At 43.2% G+C, this 15,071-nt stretch overlaps 1 protein-coding gene across 18 annotated transcripts in view; it reads left to right on the forward strand.

Annotated features, from left to right (window-relative positions):
- Window positions 1-15,071, forward strand: part of LOC113843485 (maestro heat-like repeat-containing protein family member 2B) — a 78,103-nt gene that overhangs the window by 46,001 nt on the left and 17,031 nt on the right. For 8 of the 18 annotated variants that reach the window (XM_072037089.1, XM_072037091.1, XM_072037092.1 and 5 more), the window contains 6 exons: window positions 1,447-5,242; window positions 8,232-8,329; window positions 8,874-9,002; window positions 9,868-10,012; window positions 10,143-10,256; window positions 13,234-13,473. The gene's annotated coding sequence lies outside the window, so the exon portion shown is untranslated. Of the gene's footprint in view, window positions 1-1,446; window positions 5,243-6,296; window positions 6,514-6,627; window positions 6,990-8,231; window positions 8,330-8,873; window positions 9,003-9,867; window positions 10,013-10,142; window positions 10,257-13,233; window positions 13,474-14,337; window positions 14,436-14,477; window positions 14,589-15,071 lie in introns of those variants that run through there. The other 10 variants (XM_072037093.1, XM_072037103.1, XM_072037097.1 and 7 more) reach the window with 10 other exon arrangements.

Below are 15,071 nucleotides of genomic sequence, written 5' to 3' on the forward strand. Positions count from 1 at the left end.
CATCCCTCTACCAAGCACATTTCCAAAATCTACCCCAAAGAGATTAAAGAAAAAGGACTGTGCAAGACACAGAGCTGAGTTGGTTTGCCCAGATATCTGTTTGGATTCTGTAGGAGACAAGAATGCAATCCCAGGCTCCAAGTCTCAGATGAATACTTTACAAATTAGCACATTTTTCTTCTGTTTTCTGCTTGAAGTTGGCTAAAACTTCATTGACCTGTGTGGCTTCAAACTGGTGTGAATCAGAAGCTGTGACCAGCAGGTTAACATTAGAGAGAGGGAGAAATGTTCTATTTTGTCTTGTCAAATTCCTCATGCATCAAAAAGTAAAGACAGGAGAACAAGGACATTATAAAGGAACACACTTTCCAGGTGCTTCTCTTTTTCTTAGTCCTGGCTTACAGTGACAAGACAGGATGAGGTGTTTGATTGTTCTCTCTTCCGAATTTCTACTAGGCATCTAGCCTCTGTTTGGTTACTGTCGTCCTTTGCTTTGTGTCTAGAAAATGTTAGACAAACCCAGCTGTTCTAGCCACCTTTTGGTGTCACCACAGACAGCAGTAGCCTTATACTCTGTTTTTTAATGAGTATCCAGCAGGGAACAAACAATCAGGGGAATGCTTCCTAAAGAGTGCTGTAATTCACCAAGGGCGATGTGTTTCCTACATGATTAGTGCTGTGTGGTATTTACCCTCTCAACTTTTGATTAGAAAACCCAGTGGTTATCGTGTCAAGCCCAGACATGGTAAGGCTGCATATGCCCATCCAGGTACAGAATACAGAAAGCTGTTAGTTCTTCCTGTTTCCAACATGTGCAGTAAATCTCAGTTTCAAACCTCATGCCCAGCAATCAGTATCTTGGGAATGTAGATAAAGAGTATTTAATGTACACCTGGATTTGAACAGCACGTGTGCTAGTAATAATATTACTGTATGAGAACCATGTCCTTGTAGTCTGCTAGTCAGTAGCTGAGCCTAGAGTTCACCTGGTGTTGACTCCAGCTGATTCCTTTACTCAAAAGGAATAATATCCCACAGTTCTGTCAGTGGCATTGGTTTTAGCAGGGTAAGGAGTTAGTTCGTATGCTGAGAGAATCCATCCCTTTGTTTGGGAGCACAGTCTGCTTTGTGATAAAAGATGTCAAATAGTCACAGGCTATAGCCTTGATTTGGGTAAACCACTGAGCTGCAGCAAATTTTAATGAGGCTAGGCCTATTTGCACCTGAATGTGACCTCCTATTTCTAGTTGGTTTCATACTGCCTTTGGCAAATCACTTGGTACAAAAGGAAATATTGAACAGGAGATCTGTGGTAGCTCTGTGCCTTCCAATGTTAAATACAGTACTGAAACCTAGAAGGGGAAAATTCTGAGTGCTGAATTTGAGAAAGGGAAATTTTCTCAGCTACTCCAGCAGTCTGTCTTTGTTTGTTTGTTTTCAAACCAGAGAGAAAGCTATGTGGGGCAACACAGCAGCAGAAGTTTTTGAGAAAGGGAAGAAAGTAATCCAAATTCTCCTGAAAGCTGGTTTTGCCATTAAACGGAGCAAGGTCAAGGGGCCTGCACAGGAAATCCAGTTCTTGGGGGTAAAATGGCAGGATGGACGTTGCCATATTCCAATGGATGTGATCAATAAAATAACAGCAATGTCTCCGCCAACTAGCAAAAAAGAAACGCAAGCTTTCCTAGGCCTCGTGGGATTCTGGAGAATGCATGTGCCAGGCTATAGTCAGCTTGTGAGTCCTCTATATCGAGGGACTCGAAAGAGAAACTATTTCGAGTGGGGCCCTGAGCAACAACAGGCATTTGAATAAATCAAACAAGAAATAGCTTGTGCAGTAGCCCTTGGGCCTGTCCGTACTGGACCTGCTGTGCAAAACATACTTTACACTGCAGCTGGGGAGCATGGCCTCACCTGGAGCCTTTGGCAGAAAACCCCAGAAGAAACTCGAGGTCGACCTCTGGGCTTCTGGAGTCGGGGCTATCGAGGATCAGAAGCCAACTACACCCCAACTGAAAAAGAAATACTCACAGCATATGAGGGTGTTCGAGATGCTTCAGAAGTTGTGGGTACAGAGGCACAGCTCCTCTTGGCACCGCAGCTACCTGTGTTACATTGGATGTTCAAAGAGAAAACTCCCACTACACACCATGCAACTGATGCTACATGGAGTAAGTGGATAGCGTTAATTACACAGCGGGCTTGAATGGGAAAACCCAACCGCGCAGGAATCCTGGAAGAGATTATGGACTGGCCGGAAGGCAGAGATTTCGGAGTGCCAACAGAAGAGGTAACCCGTGCTGAAGAGGCACCACCATACAATGAGTTGCCAGAAGACAGAAAGCAGTATGCGTTGTTTACTGATGGATCCTGCCGTGTGGTAGGGAGCCATCGGAAATGGAAAGCTGCTGTGTGGAATCCCATACGACAAGTTGTGGAGGCCATGGAAGGAGAAGGTGAGTCAAGTCAGTATGCAGAAGTAAAAGCCATACAACTAGCCCTAGAGATCGCCGAAAGAGAAAAATGGCCAGCATTGTATCTTTATACTGACTCATGGATGGTGGCAAATGCTCTGGGGGTGGCTGCAGCAATGGAAAAAGAGCAACTGGCAGTGCTGAGGTAAACCTATCTGGGCTGCTACCGTGTGGCAAGACATTGCTGCCCGGGTAGAAAACCTGGATATTAAAGTACGTCATGTAGATGCCCACATGCCCAAGAGTCACGCTACTGAAGAACATCAGAACAATGAAGAAGTAGATTGAGCTTCAAAAATTGAAGTGGCTCAGGTGGACCTAGACTGGGAACATAAGGGTGAGCTGTTTGTAGCTCAATGGGCCCATGAAACATCAGGACATCTGAGGAGGGATGCCACTTACAGATGGGCTCATGATCGAGGGGTGGACTTGACCATTGAGGCCATCACACAGGTTACCCATGAGTGTGAGACCTGTGCTGCAATCAAGAAAACCATGAAGGTAAAATCTCCCTGGAACAGGGGGAGATGGCTAGGGTTTCAATATGGTGAGGCCTGGCAAATTGACTATATTGGACCACTCCCAGAAACCCGCCAAGGCAAACGGTACGTACTCACCATGGTAGAAGCAACTACTGGGTGTCTGGAAGCATTCCCCGTAAACCATGCCACGGCCTGAAACACTATCTTGGGCCTGGAAAGACAAGTATTGTGGCGTCATGGTACACCAGAGAGAATCGAGTCTGACAATGGGAGTCATTTCCAAAACGATCTTGTTACCTCCTGGGCAAAGAGGCATGGTAGCGAGTGGGTGTACCACATCCCTTATCACCCACAAGCCTCTGGGAAGGTTGAGAGGTACAATGGCCTGTTAAAGACTATGTTACGAGCATTAGGTGCTTGGAAACAATGGGACACAAATCTACCAGAAGCCACTTGGCTAGTTAACAATAGGAGGTCTGACAGCCGTGCTGGTCCTGCCGAAACAAAACCCCTACACACTGTGAAAGGAGCTAAAGTTCCCATAGTGCATGTAGGAAGGTGGATGGGGAAGGCAGTGTGGGTTGCTCCTGCCTTGGGAAAAGGCAAACCCACTCATGGGATTGTCTTCGCCCAAGGACCAGGGTATACCTGGTGGGTCATGCAAAAGAATGGGGGTATCAAGTGTGTGCCTCAAGGAGATTTGACATTGAGAGAAAACTAACCTGTAATCTAAGTTATATGTTGTAGGAAGATGCTGTAGGATCAACGACAGGTCAACTTTGCAAGGAGCCGGGCAGTGCAACAAGGACTTGAGCTAAGCTGGTGCTGGTGTCCAGACATCCAACTCCACCTGCCTTGAGTGGCCGCTTTGGCAGATGAAGACCTAATCATCAACAGTTCTTATGAACATTTTCCAAGAAAGACCTATGGAATGAAAAGATACACCTGCCTATTAATCCTGTCCTGTTAAATCCTTGTCCTGTTAAAGGACAAGGAATAATGATGAGAATGCTTGTATGCTAAAGTATGGGGATCGGAGTGTGACACAAATGTTATGGAATAAGGGGTGGAGGTTGTACTGGGTCTGGCTGGAATGTTAACTTTCCCGGCGGCAGCCCATACAGTGCCGTACTCTGTACTTGTAGCTGGAACAGCAGTGTTACCACACCAGTGTTGTGTCTACTGCTGAGCAGCAGTGGCACAGTATTAGGCCTTTCTCTAACCCTCCTAGGGGGTGGGCAAAAAGTGAGGAGAGAAACATCACTAGGGCAGCTGACCTAGACCAACCAAAGGGATATTCCATACCATGTGGTGTCACACTCAGCAATAAAAGGTGGAAACAGGAAGAAGAGGGGAGGGGTGGGCTCTCGTTGGGAAAATGTCGGTCTTCCTCTTGAACACCGGCTATATGCGTTGAGGCCCTGCTTCAGGGACGTGGTCAATCATCGCTCATTTGTGGGAAGTAGAGAGTAAATTCTTTCCTCTGGACTTCCATATAGCCTTCATTTATTGTATTTGTTTGTTTTCCTCCCTTCTTTTTATTTTTCCCTTTCCCTTTTTATTTCCCTTTAGTTAAATTATCCTTATCTCAACCTGTGAGTTGTTCTTTGCTTTACTTCTCCCCCTCCTCATCTAAAAGAGAGGGAGTGAGAGAGCAGTTGTGGGGTTTAGCTGCCCAGCATGGTAAAACCACCACACAAAGCAACTGTGTAATTTGGTTGTTTGTTCCCCACTCATACTACCTTACTCCTTTCCTGTGTTTCCATATTATAATCAGCATCTTAACTCTTTTAGCTTTCTTGCAATGTGGGAGCATGATGTTTGCCCCCAACTGTGCTGTCTTCCAAACGGGATCTTAGCATGCTGGTTTTGAGTTAGCAAAATGCTCTGTGGCATCTCCATGTTTGTTTTTTACCAGAACTAGTGTGGGAGGGCTAGATGTTGTCTTTTTGATAGTGCAATGTTCAAACTTGTAAAGAAAGGCCAACAACCTGCAACATTTCAATTTCATCTCGGAGTAGTCCAGCATGACACTATCCTAAAATGATTAAGTGCAGATTTTTATCTGTTGAGTTCTGGCAAAGGGTTCCATGAGCAAGCTCATGAAAGTTCATCTACACTTGAAGCAGTCAGCTTGTTTTGAAAGCATATTACTAACAGGTACTTGAAAAGCTGCAGTATTTATTTTGCTTATCTTGCTTTCTGTGCATTTCATTTTTCAGATGTGGGTCTTTGTTGCACACTGTGGCATTAACAAGCTAAACACATGCTTCGAGTCATCCTCAGGTGAGCCTGTGTTATTCCATTCCCTTGGTTATTTGACAGGTTGTCCTTGATCTATCGGACTAAGAGTTAAAAATAGCTTCATGTGTGAGTCTTACAGGCTTCCCGTGTAACACAGAACCCCAAACTATGGAGAAAAAAAAAAAGGAAAAGAAACGACTCCAAAAACCATTAGAAAAGTTTTGTCTTACTTTAGAAGGGACTGAAGGCCCTGGTTGATTCTTTTAAGGTACAAAACCACAGCTTAAAGGGGAACAAGTCCTCACTTTTGTCCGGAAAATAAGGTGAATAAGGATTATAGGGCTTGTATTTCTGGTTTATTTATAAATAAAGCAATGTATGTTCTCTGCATTGAGGTAGATGGAGAGAGTGAGGTGTCTAAGCTTAACTGAGAATTAAGTCCAGAGTTTTGAGGAGTTATGTCCTTTCTGTCAGGGTGCATCCTGCTGCAGCAGAAGAGTATGGGCAGGTTTTACCCGGTCAGTTTTACCCCCAGTTTTACCTTTGTGCAGCTGGAGATATCAATATCCTGCTTTTAATCTTTTTTTAAAAAAAGAAAAGCTGTGACTCAGCTGGAGTTCGGCCATCGGTTTGTGCGTGTGAAATACAGAGATATGGGTTGACTTTTCACTGGAGGCTAATGGGAAGCTGCCTCATGTGACAGCTTCATTTCCCTTTCACCCCTTCTGAAAGCTCAGACTGTCTTCAGGGATGTTTCACACATTTGTACGCTTCTAGAATTTGGGCAGAAAGACCTCTGCAGGTCTTTGTTAATGTGAGATCATATGACATCACCTGCAGAACAAAGAATGATCATGTCAGAGCTATGTCTACAAAAAGCCAAATTGTGAATTTGGTTTGCAGTATTGTAGTAGGGCAGATGAGGAAAATAAACCGACTTGTGTGAGGAAAAGGATTGTGTTGTTTTTGTTGCCATTTTGATTGGCACATAAAGGAGATAGGAAAATCCTTGTTCACAGATGAAGATTTGAGTGTTCCCCAGAGCAGCCACGTTTATTTTATATTTACCCTACCTTCTTATATATCTGCTCTGCAGGACTAGGCAACAAGGAATCACATGCTTCACATTTGAAAGAAAGGGAAAATAATTGCTAGTCGTCCTTATCTGTTATTGATGATATCATCTTGTAGAAGGCGTTAGTAGTACTAGATAAGACTGACAAATATTCTGAGTCTGGAAATGGAAAAAGGCAATCGAGAAAATTACGGCATGAAATAAACTTTTGCCAGACAAAGTCTTCCTATTCTTGAAGGTCAGTAGATAAGAGACATTGCAGGTAACATGAGAAGATCACTTATGCCACAATTCTTAGCTAAGGTAAATAAATTTAGCTCCTGATAACAACTGTTGCTGTGGTTTATTCCAGCTGAACAACTGACTGTTTCCACACTTGCGAGATCAGTGTTTTATGAAGCTTAAAACTACACTAACAGAGGAACACACACACAGTGCTACGTGCAACTGTTTTACGGCGACATAAATTCAGTGACTTTGTGGGAGAACTGCCAGAGCAAAAAATTGTATAAATCAGCAGAACAATAATCTCAAGCCTTTTGAAGGAAAATTAGAGAAATCTCTAACTCTGTTATGGCAACAGTGCATTTGAAGATTGCCTCTCCTACATCAGCCCTTCAAACACCCCGTTGTCCCGAATGGGACTGAGAAGTGTAAAGCAGTCATCACTTGCAGGATAAACCAGGCTGAGCAGTCATACCAATGGGCACAAGGGTAGGATCCTTCAGTGAAAAGAGTTTTTGGGAAACGACTTAGATCTGTTAAAGTCCTGTATGGGCAAAACCCCTTTTGTGTTCAGCATGACTTGAGGGATGAGGCAAAAAAATGCAACTGAAACGCTAAAATGAACAAACTAGTTCATGGACCCCTGCACTGTGACCCTACTCCTCTGCAAGCTGACCTCACTGCTGCTGTTTCTCTACCTTTTCAAAACAGAGTCCCTTCCACAACTTGACAGAAAGCCCTTTGTCCTCTGTGAACAGTATTTTCCTTTTAGAAAAACAGTAATGCAGCTAGATTCAAGCAGAGCCATCACTGAGCAGGCTTCTTGGCCCAGCTCATCTGATACCCCATAAATCCAAACCCACGTACCCGGGGCTGACTCTTAACCACAGTGCTAGCACCATCTCCAGACTACGGCAGCAGACGGTGTGCTTTAGGGCAACAGAACTGGCAGAATTTGGCAGATTTCGTATCTTGGAGGCGATCACGTTTTACTCTTTCCTTCCCTCACTCAGCCTAAAGGTGACAAGGTCAGGTTTTGACACGTTGCACCTATAGAGTACCTATAAATGCAATAACTGCATTAAAAGCCCTCTTGGGGGCATGCCTCACAGCTTTGTACTGGTTCACGTAAGTGAGGTGGCCAGATTTTCAGAGGTGCCTGGCACATGCAACAAGGAGTCTTCCCCCCCTCCCGCTGGAAGCTGTTGGGTTCTGAGTATCTGTCTCACTGTGCCAAGATTTCATTACCATTATTTTAATTAGGTGCCTTGGAGGCAAATTACAGGCTGATTAAATTTATGAATAATAATTTTTTCATTAAGGTATACTGTACAATTAAGTACCTATTTTATTGTATACAGACTTTTTAATTACCTTTTTCCTTTTAATCATGTCACTTTGTGTAATATCTACAGAATTACCCACAACATTTTTGTTTAGGAATGATCAGAGGCAAGCTGAGAAATAAAGTTATAGCATACCGTAATCCACCTGTTCCTATAATTAAACTTGCTAATTTGCAATATTAATGACATTTACAGGTGTCACAAAAACTGGGTTACATTGGATGTGCTGCTTTAGGAACTGAAGCATTACAGTTCTTTCTCGGTTTACATCTTTTTCTTCCGAAGGAAGATGCACATCTGTAAAAGGACATTAAAATGTTGCTCTTTAAAGAAGGGCACGTTGTGTGTGGTCTTTCATTCTCTGTTCTTTCTCACCTTGCTGTAGATTCTGCCTGCCTGAGTTGTCACCAAGAGCCGTTTTCTGCTGCTGTTGGATCTGGCCATGGAGCAAACAGTAGATGATTCAGATCAGACGCTTCCCAGGTGAGTTAGTCAGTGGCTGTGCTAATGGAAACAGAACACTGGCAAGTTAGTACAGCAAATTGAAGTTTAGAGACTGTCTTAAAAATAGTTTTAGAGGAGGAAGCAAAGCACCACGCTTACAGCCATGCAACTGTGTTACTCCCCGTGTGTCCTTGTAAATATATTGAAGGCTTTCCCTATAAGCCAGGAGGACAGAATAAATTTTGCTACTGCCTGGAAGCTTCCTTTAAATATACTGTCTTTTCATGGGACCTGGATTGTGTTTAGGTGCTGCATTCCAGTGCATCATGTGCATTGTTGGTGACATGCTGATCAACCAGCTGAGGGTAGCTCCAGGGTTTGACAGGAAGAGAAGAGCCCTTGGCACATACTGGGCTGTTCTTGTAGGTGTTTAAATGAAGGGATTTAATTCCTATTTAACAGCTTACAAGCTTGGCGAGTTCCAATTTCTTAATCTCATATGAACTAATTCTGTCTCTGGCAAAATGAATTTTCATCTTCAGACAAATGGGTGTGTGCCTATTTCTTGCTTTTCTTCCTCCAGGAAGCTGGACTGGCTGAGGCTTAAACGGAGTCGTGGGAAGAGATTTGGACATTCAGATTTCAAAAAATATTGCAAACTTTTCCACTGGGATCTCTACAACTGGAGGCTAGAAAAAGGTAGCCAGCAAAGGTAATGTCTGAAGATAAAACTGCCATCTAATGTCTGTGTTAATTCAGGTGCTTGACTACTTCTGATGACTCAGGAAATCTCCTACAGTTTCACGTTATTTGGAGCTTCTGGCTTGTTGTTTGTCTGTACAACACTTCATATAAAGGGAACAGGGGATGTTCTACTCAGAGATGCTGAACAGACCTGGATTCATAAGCTTTGAAAGCAATCAAACATCGTATTTTCTCTATCTGCCAGAGGCATGAGGGAAAACAATCTAGTGATGATCTGGAAACCGTTTAGTGTTCTTGTGTCATATCACTTTTGGAAGACTTATCATAGAAGTTTTCCTGGTAAAAATCTCCACGTTTTCCTCAACGGTCTCAAATAATTTCTAAAGGATTTCTGAAAAATAATCTTCTAAGTGATATGGCCTTTGCACGGACTAACATTCATCTCCTGTGGTTTCCAAGAGTACAGCATCTAAAGATAGCATCAAATAGCTTAGCTGAGGAGACCTTGAGGACAGTTAAGACATAATAATCTGCTGTGCATTATTTAACTGCTAGAGGACGTAGGATGCTTTATAGAGAGCGGGATTTTTTGTTTGTTTTGTTTATTTGTTTCTTTTCTGTTGATACAGGCCTGCCTATGACACAGGTGCATCATCAGAATTTCAGTGATGAGCCATGTTCACTATCCACTGGCATGTTTCCACCTCCTTATACATTTCTTCCTTTTGTTGTCAGTGGTCTGGGTCAACATCTTGGATTATGGCTAGAAGTAGATTTCATTAACACTCTCAACATCAGCTGGGAATGTAGTTCACGGTGTAAAATTAGACCCTCACTTGTATCTGTCCTTTGCATTCTTAACTCCAAAATAGGGATGTAGTGAGCCACTCCTGTTCTTGGTTGTCTGTCGTATCCCTCCCAATCATGTCCAGCCACAGAGAGGAGATGTAAAGGGAGACATGTGGGAAATGAACAGCATAATCTAGGTTTGTGGGAGCAGTTCTGGAATAAGACAATGTAAGTACGCAGTACTTGGTTGGCCAATCAGTTTCCATGTTTCTACTCATACACTTCAGATTGGGCTTACATGAGTGGAGCATCTCTGAGGTAATGGTAATTCAAGGTAACAGCTGATATTTTCACACAGGACTTGACAGATTTTTAAGAAGATGTAGAAGAGAGGAGAGCTGATGTGTGTCTCCGTGGGCAAGTGCTCTTGGATCACGAGGATGGCTCCACAGCTGCCTTGAGCGATTTACAGGTAGGTACACGACAGGGTTGTAGCCAGCACCTGTTTAGAAATCAGCTGCTGTTTCACTTTGATTATGCCTCCTCTACAGATGAATTGGTGCCTTATTCTGCAGAACTGGTGCATTAGACTTGGTCCTCTGAACGTCACTTCACATTTCTGCTACACTTCACTGGCAAATAAGGAGCCAGGCTGTGTGCCTATTTCTTCTGTTTGGTGACATCTTCCTGTTGGAGGCAGCCTCAATGAAAGCAGCACGGCCGCTCAAAGTGTTAGTAGTAATACTGACAACTTTTTTTAAAGCCTGGATCAGCCACAAAGATAAATCCTGAAGCACTTAGAACTAAAACACCATTTAAAGAATGCAGATTCTTTTCCCTACTCTCAACCCACCTTTAAGCGAAAAGATCTGCCACAGTCTCCCTAGCTTAAGCACAAAGGAAAGACGATATTAACGGGTTAGATTTGAGATTCTTGCTTTCCCTGTATAAATCCCTTTAAGTAATTCCAATAAAATAAATGAAGGATTTCAGAGAGCTAGCAACTTCTAGTGAAGAGTCACAGCCAGAACTTGTTTTTTGTGTGTTTTTATTTTAGAAATGAACTTTGAGAAAGAAAAATGGAGTAGATAGAAGTGGAAATAATAGTAGGAGACTTGGGAAGAGGATCTTTCTTGAATTATTTTGTTCTCATTTATATAGCATAATATTGCTAATATTAATGAAAGACAGTTGAAACTTGGCTGTTCAGTTTTATGACTCAGAGCAGTGTTTTATAAAATACAATCTGAAACATTAATAGCAAACCATTAGCAAACAGTTTATCCAAGACTAAGAAAAAAAAAAAAAGAAAAATGAAATAGGAAAATGAAATATGCCTTCTAGTAAGTCCTGAAACATGTCTTGCAGGCCACAGTGCAAATATTTCAAATGTGTAGAGAGTAGGATGACATTTCCTGAAGTCAAAGGAAAAAAGAAATAGCTATCATGGGAATCAAGCTGCAACACTTGCCTCTTCATCACCTTGATTTACAGTAGAAGGCTAAGGCTTATTTACTGGAACTTTGAATTGAAATTTGGAACCTTTATGCACCTTATTGATGCTTTGCCTCTCACACAGAAGTGAGAACACTGTATTTCTCAACAACGCCCACTGCTCTGTTCATTACTGAATTGATACCTGAACTGAAAGTTAAAAGGAGCCTACAACACACCTCCTTCTGTAGCCTGTTATTAAACCGATGAGGACTTTTAATAGCAATCCCTGGGAAAAAAAATCTTCGTATGTAGTCCTCTGCCTATTTTACCAGACCTAGATTGACACATGGCTCAAAAGATTCATCACCAATGGTGAACATAATAGCATATAGTTCCATTGTTGGTATGTTATCAAAGACCTCATTGATGCAGAGAATATATTCATTAATACTGGGATATTAGTATCCAAAATAGCATACGGACCTGCAGTCAGAGCTGCAACATAGTATAGAAATAAAATCTAAAATAAAAGCTGGATTTAGACATACTGATTTTCCCCCACCTAGAATGTCTTTTTGGTTGGAATTTTTCCAGTGACTTATTTTCATGTTGGAATTTGCTGTGGCTTGAAACGGTTCATGAAACTCAAGGGTAACCTGGGGTATTTTCCCAGGGAAGGCAAAAATCAGGCTGCTAGGACACAGACCTCTGCTGTCAGCTGCCACACCAACACTGGTGTAGGACATAACTCCTTGCCACTGGACACTATGGGAAGTGTAAATGTGGTTCAGAAAGACAGTGGAGGATTTATGCCTGGGTGGTTGTTAAATAGAACGGTGCAGATATAACCAACAGTTTGGGGGGTTCTTAAAATTTTGGCACCTGAGAAAAATGACACAAAGAGAATAATCATTTAAACCCTCCTTTCTTCTGTCTTTTCCCTAACCATTGGCTTGTGCCCCCTGTCAGAACAGAGATCTTTGGCCTGAAATAGTAATGCCATTCTTATGCCCACAAAAGTTCCTTTTCCTGAGAATTAATTCTGGGACAAAACGCAATTTTACTGATCCATTCTGTGAAGGGTTTCTTTGATCTCTTCATCTCCTTAAGACACCCACATCTTTTTTTCCATCAAAAGTTAGTTTCTTCCTTGGGCAGGGCACAAGACTAAAAAGAACATGATCTTGGCTGAATAAAAGAGACACTGAGAAGTGCTATTGCTTTTTTTTCTTCTTTCCTCCTCTTCCTCTCTCTCTCTCTCTCTCTCTCTCTCTCTCTCTCTCTCTCTCTGTCTAAGGACTGATGTCACTGATTTTGATGCTGACATTAGGGTCAACTAAAATGATTGGTATCAGCATCCAGACATCCCTGCTGCTGAGCCACAACGGTGCACAATCACTTGGGTGAAGAGAATGAAGTAGCTTCTGCAAACACTGCTGAGCTCCAGGCTGTCAGTAGAAACACATAAATGCCAGATGGAAAAGATTACAGGGCACAGACACTAGCTATGCCTTATTACCTTGCCTAATAAACACCCTTTATTGCCTTTGAACCTCTCAGTACAAAGCTGTCCTTTATGGATCCATGATTTAACCTGGCAGTTCAACCAGAGTGTTAATGAACTTCTTGCCAGGGATGCTATTGCAATACAAGGTATCTGCAATTTGGGTTGTTTTCCTCTTACTCTGTTTTTGCACCTGCGCAGATCAAAGTGACCCTGAGAGAAATGTGACCCAGATCCAGGGGAACTGAATTGATGCAAGTTGCCTTGAGAGATGGCTGTCATTGTATGAGTCGCCTTTAAAATGGAGGGGAAACAGCTTTCTCATCACCTTCCCTCTAGTTGCAAATAAGAGTGCTAGAGAAGGGCTGATGGGAGTGCGTGTAGATTCCTGAGAGGGATCAGTACTCTGTTCTCTGTCCCCCATCCCTGCTACCTTCTGATTCTGATGGATGACTATGACTTCTCTTTGCCTCACCTTGTCACCCACCTGTTTTTCTTGTCCTTTTAGGCTTTGGGCAGACTGTTTCTTCTGCAAGCTGGCAGAGGAGCCCCCAGCGCAGTGCACAACAGTCCTGGTTACAGCCTGCAGCCTTGTGCTCCTGCCCGCAGTCTGGAAGTGCTTGACTCCGGTAGGCAAGATGCCGACTGTGAAAGACACAGTGCTCACTCTTCCATCCCCACAGTTTCAGCCTGAACATAACCAGTATCACAGAAGAGGTGTCAGCTATCAACAGATTTCCTTTTTGAGGTTAGAAAATATTTTAATTCAGCTTTTCTCCCATCCGAAATACCGCTTCATTTGTTATTTTCAGTTTCTCCTGAAATGTTTTAGACTCCTGTTCTTTGGTAAACAGATCTGTTGAAGATGACTGTGCAGTAACCTCTGCGCTAATGATCCCTGGGGGACTATATTGAGGGGATTTCTGTCCCCAGAGCTGGCAGGATTTATTACCAGTTAGAAGGCAGCAGTGTGCTTACAGGTGGCTACAGATAGTTCAGCCACCAGGAGGAGATAAAGACTCACTGTTTTACAGCGTGTCCTCTTTGGACCACTTTGCTCAATGCCTGCCAGTTGGACTGTTTGCAGCCACCTTTAAAGCAGAGTTAGAAGGGAGATGATAATGCTGGACAGAAAAATGGGCAAGTCTGGGAGGAGCAGATTCTGGGTCACTTCTGTAGTGCCTCGTGGTACACATGAAGTCTTGATGGAGTTTCAGGACATGACTGAAGGAGGTGCTCACATCCATGATGAAGTGAGGAAGGTGCTGCTTGTAGGATGTCTTCTGGTCAGTTCTCAGATATGCTGGAGGCTGAGCGTTTGCTGTGTCAGCTTACCAAGGAAAACTGTGCAGAGCCAGGGAAGGAGGATAACATTTTTTTAAACTCAAGCAAGCACATAGGACAGCTCTGCTAGGACAGCAAGATGGTCAGTCATGGATCCAAGGCAGTTGCCCTACCCCTTCCCAGGGCACTGGTAGTTGGGAGGAGAGGATACGAGAAGAGAGGAGCAAAGTGCCAGAGAAACGATCTGCGCATAACAACATCATTTGTGCAGTGTAGAGTCAGGTGAGTCATTGCCTGTGAACCCTTACCTGAGCCTTAGCATTTCCAGCATAGGTTGGAGTGGATGACGAGCTGCTCAAACTCATGCTCTGAGTGAGAGGCCACCAACCGTTCGTGAACAGGTGGAGGAACACAACTGGGAACTGGGTGAGTTCTCGCAGACCTGAAAGAAGTGTGACAGGAGCAAGCAGCTGTGTTCCCAGCACACAGGAGGCCAGCAATGAGGAGAGGCAGAACGAGCCAGATGCAGACCATGGGCATTGTTTGAGGAGTGATAGTGGGAGATGGCCTGAGCTCTTGGTAAGGGAACCCAACTCACTCAACCTCCAGCAACGTACCTCCAGGTAGCAGGCTTTTCAGAATGTCAATGTTATTTTTCAGAGTGAAATGGATTAATGATGTTTAGAATTAGGTCGCTGACTGCCTAGGGAAATGTACCTTAACCTTTGATAACCCTCATTCTGGGAAGTAAATGTCAATTAGGGCTTATTTAAAGGCGGCTGACCTTTTTAACCTGCACTACTGTGTGGAAGACGCAATTGATCTATGGAGAACCTGGGGAAATGTGTTTTGTTTACCCAGAGAAAAATATTGCAGAGAAATTAACCCTTTTGTTTTCTGACACTCGCATGCCATTTTAAGGCTGAATGCAAAGCTGACCAAACCCATCTAAGCCATTAGGAAAATCAGTAATTGACATCTCCAGTAGAAGATCACTAGCATCTAGTTAGAATATGAGGCAAAAATTGCTCCTTGAGTCCTTCAAAAGTTTCACATGGTCAT

Source organism: Anas platyrhynchos, chromosome 4 (assembly GCF_047663525.1).
Source record: "Anas platyrhynchos isolate ZD024472 breed Pekin duck chromosome 4, IASCAAS_PekinDuck_T2T, whole genome shotgun sequence".
NCBI lineage: Eukaryota > Metazoa > Chordata > Aves > Anseriformes > Anatidae > Anas > Anas platyrhynchos.